Source organism: Saccostrea cucullata, unplaced genomic scaffold (assembly GCF_032062105.1).
Source record: "Saccostrea cucullata isolate Sc308-1 unplaced genomic scaffold, CSIRO_AGI_Scuc_v1 ctg20441, whole genome shotgun sequence".
Taxonomy (NCBI): domain Eukaryota; kingdom Metazoa; phylum Mollusca; class Bivalvia; order Ostreida; family Ostreidae; genus Saccostrea; species Saccostrea cuccullata.
In genome coordinates, this window is record NW_026937478.1 from 3,199 (window position 1) to 7,895 (window position 4,697).

Below are 4,697 nucleotides of genomic sequence, written 5' to 3' on the forward strand. Positions count from 1 at the left end.
CCAAATTTGAATAGAAGATAAGATAAAAATAGGACTCAATATAGGTCAATATGACCCAGATGACACATATTGACCAATCAGACTACTGGAGTTCACAAAGTTATCTAGTATTACAGGATGATATGTGTAGTATTCCCAGTATGTATATATACATATATAATCATACAAACATCAGTAACAATAATGCAATTTTTACATGTACATAAATTTCTTATTCTTCACATGAAAGACACTTCACTACATTTTCAATCTGTTTGTTAGATATTTTGTGAGTCTGCATGACCATTTTTGCTGCTTTGAAATCTCTGCTGAAGGCAAGCTGGATGTGATGTAGGAAAATGCCACTAATTTGCTAATCTTCTTTTGGCCAGGGCTCTGTGTATATGATGCCATACATGCGAGGTACATAACAGAGTAAAAGTCCACATAGGTTATATGAACACGTAATCTCGATTCAATCAAAGTCTGCAGACTAAGCACATCATCCAAAGCATTATGGGCTGTATATTTCTGTCCTGTAAGCATTCTTACTAAATTCTCCTGCTTGAAACATCCGTTTACTTCCTTCTTTGGGATCACTCTTCAGCACAATTGAAGTGTGTCAATAAATCCTTTGGTTGCTTTACAAAATGTTGAAAATAAACTAAATTCTCGCAGTCTGCGAAATAACACATGTAAATCAAAACTATTGATGTTGTGGCCTATGAGCACAGGGTTTTTCTTGGATTGTAGAAAAGTGATAAAGTTGAGAAGTGCTTCCTGAATAGGTTTGCCAGAAACTGCTTTGCCATGTAAATATAACGTGTCTGATCCACGGCAATGTGTTATTCCAGTGACTTTAGAAGCCTCACTTGTAATATTGCATCTTGGCAACACATACATGTAATCTTGAAATGTGTCCTCCCCTACACATGCTGCAATTTGAATTTATATCACTGTTTTTTCCCAAACCTGTTGTCTCCAGATCAAATGTTACTAAGTTACTAGTCCTTTCAAAATCTAAAAACTTTGGAATTTCCTCCTTTACATTAGTACAGTTGACCTCTAAATTTGATTCATATGTCACTCCTTCTCTTGTTGTTGATATTCTTTCCTTCCTCCTCTTCTCTCTCTGACGTTGTAATCTCCTCTTTTTGTACTGTGCACTTCTCTGATGAAGTCTCTTTACTCTCCGTCTCTGATCCATCTTTTGCGTCAACTTTGAAGTATATACTCCAGGAGAGAGCTTATTCGCTTTGTTAACCTGTACAATAATAACTCATGACATTAATTAATTAGATTAATGTATTTCAGGCCTATAGTATGGTGGCATCTTTCTGCATCTTTCTGCCCCCATAAACAAAATAAATTATTTTAACATGCAACATACCGTAAATCTGGAATTTTTATGTCGATTTAATTTTGCGAATTCGGGTCAAAATGCTGTTGATTAATTTTTTCGTTTCAAAATTTTGCCAATTACCACTGCTTTGTTTACATTTTCTTCTTGGTAATTTAGTTTTAAGAAAAATATTTTTGCAATTCCAATGAACTGACAAATTTGCTAAAAATTTACGTACAGCAAAACTTTCCAGATTTACGGTATGACATGCCTCAGCAAAGAATATGCAATAAATAGTTTTTTAGAAAACTGTAATGAAAATTTGTTATGTATGGTACAGATAGACACACAGGTAAACATGAAGTAAACATTTGGATTTGAATTTAAAACAAGAGGCCCAGGGCCCACATCGCTCACCTGAGCAATTTGCTAGGAAAAAGCACATATCAGATCAGAACTGAAAGTTTTCTGAGTTGGGGGGGGGGGGGGCTTGAATTTTTACCTCCCATGGGGTCATGATTTGATGAACAAACTAGAATCTACACTATCTGAGGATGATGATTCCATATAAATATAACTAAGCATGGATTTGAAGTACTTGAAAAGAGGATTTTAAAAGGTCTCCCTATTCCTATGTAAAACTTTGATCGGCCATTATGGCCCCACCCTACCCCCGGGGGTCATGATTAAACAGACTTAAATCTACACTACCTGAGGATAATTTCACATGAGTTTCATCTTTCCTGTCTCAATGGTTCTTGAGAAGAAGATTTTCATAGATTTTTCCTATATATTCCTATGTAAAACTTTGATCGGCCATTTTGGCCCCATCCTAACCCATGAGGTCATGATTTGTACAAATTTAAATCTACACTACCTGGTGATGATTCCACATGAGTTTCATCTTTCCTGGCCCAGTGGTTCTTGAGAAGAATATTTTTAAAGATTTTTCCTATATATTCCAAGTAAAACTTTGATCGGCCATTTTGGCCCCACCCTACCCCATGGGGTCATGATTTGAACAAAATTGAATCTACACTACCTGAGGATGATTCCACATGAGTTTCATCTTTCCTGGCCCAGTGGTTCTTGAGAAGAAGATTTTTTAAAAATGCCATTAATTTTTCTCTAATTCATAATTATCTCCCCTGGGAAAAGGCCCTTCATTTGAACAAACTTGAATCCCTTTTACCCAAGGATACTTTGTAGCAAGTTTGGTTGAAATTGGCCCAGTGGTTCTTGAGAAGATGAAAATGTGAAAAGTTTACAACGACGACGACAACAACGACGACAACAGACAACGGACAAATTTTGATCAGAAAAGCTCACTTGAGCCTTTGGCTCAGGTGAGCTAAAAAAAACCATCATATGGTATGCCTCAGCAAATAATGTGCTAAAATTTCAAGCATCTATGATGAGTAGCTCCTCAGAAAACTGTGTCCAACAATTTGTTACGGACAGACACACACACAGTGAGATGGACAGATACACAAGGGTAAAACAGTATACCCCCTTCTCCTACAGAGCAGGGGTATAATACATGGAAACTGCAAACAAGAGGCCCATGGGTCACACCACTCACTTGAGCACTTTGGCTAAGAAAAAAATAGAAATTAGTTTATTATGGAAAGGTTTAAACCCAAAAGTAGTCTCAACCATTTATTAAAGGGGAGAGGGTATAATTTGCAAAAACTTGAATCTACACTACCCGAGAATGCTTCCATATAAGTATGATCAATCATGGCTTTACTATTCTTGAGAAGATTTTTAAAGAATTTTCCGATATATTTCTAATTAGAATTTGGTCAGCCATTTTGGCCCCACCCTATCCCTGGGGGTTATGATTTGAACAACCTTGAATTTACACTACCTGAGGATGATAAATCTGTACACCAAATTTAATTCCCTCCCTGCTTCAAAGGGGGCATAAATATAGTAAATCACTGTCTAGTTTGTTAGAACATCAACGGCAGTGGGAATTGTGGAATAATTAATGCAAGTTATCTCATGTTTCCAACTATCGTTGATGCCCTGGCATACCCAACAAAGTAGACGGTGATTACTTAAATATGATCAGTATTGGTCACTGGAGTCTTTGGCTTCAAAAAGTAATTCATACTTACTTTAGTTAGGTAACTATGGCCTTCATTTTTCTGCAAAACTGCAGCACTACATGTTATTCTGCTCTCCAGAGAAAAACTACCACCATAATGCCTGTAATTAATCAAAATATTAAGTAGTAATATATATCAACAACAAGATGTGTTTGTGAAACACTATGCGCCTGGCGGCAACAAATTTTAAAAACATATATTTAGCATATAGGTCACAGTCAAGGTTATTGGTCATTGTCATTTGAAAGAACTTGATAAGTGAAGTATGCATATCAAATATGAAGTCTCCATCTCTCATGGTTCAAAAGTTATGGTGATTGAAGGTTCAAAAAAGCGATTTTTAGCATATATAGGACACAGTTCATGGTCACAAGGCCATTGACTTGGTATCATGTGAAAGGGCTTAATTAGTGGAGTATGCATGCCAAATATAAGTCTCTATCTTTCTTTGTTCAAAAGTTATGGTGAAGGTTAAAGTTTGCAGAAAAAACTATTTTTAGCATATAGGTCACAGTCAAGGTCACAAGGTCATTTACTGTACCTTGGTGTCATTTCAAAGAGTTTAATTAGTGGAGTATGCATACCTAATAAGTAAACAATTCCCATGATACCCCTCTAGGCTACATATTTTTAAAAATTTAGAATATACACCACCTTTAAAAGAACTACTTAAGTTTCTGAGCTTTTCTGGCCAGATGGTTCTTGAAAAGATTTTTCAATAATCCTACTAAATGTAATTTGTCTTGTCTTGATTTTTTCCCCTTGAAAGGGGGCTTGGCCCTTCATTTTAACAATCCTAATTCCACTTTGCCCAAGATTGCTTCATATTAAGTTTGGACAGGCAGTCAGACAGACTCACAGATGAATTTGTTGACAATGGACAAGGTGATCAGAAAAGCTCAGTTGAGCTTTCAGCTCAGGTTAGCTGAAAAACAAATGATAAATTGTTTTTTTCCTTCATTTCATTTGCCTTACCTGTTCTTGGGTGCTTTAGTTGCAACCATGTTGTTGAAATTTTCATTTGATTGAGTTGATCCTAAATTATGCATGTTGGGAATTCTGGATTTGTATTTTTCAACAAGAGTTTCTAATTCTTTCTTGAGGTCATCGCCATCGACAGGCTTTCCATTAGGAAGACTTGTAAATCTAAAAAGGTACAACATGGAATTACATGAACATTTAAGTACTGCATCTCAATATATACACCATATTACTGTAATTGTTTAGTGGGAACAAGGATATAGTGAATTCACTTATATAGC

The 4,697-nt window shown here is 35.9% G+C and overlaps 1 pseudogene; it reads right to left on the minus strand.

The window, feature by feature from the left end:
• Positions 1-211: 211 nt before the first annotated feature.
• Positions 212-4,581, minus strand: LOC134248268 (uncharacterized; annotated as a pseudogene).
• Between the last annotated feature and the right edge of the window lie 116 nt (positions 4,582-4,697).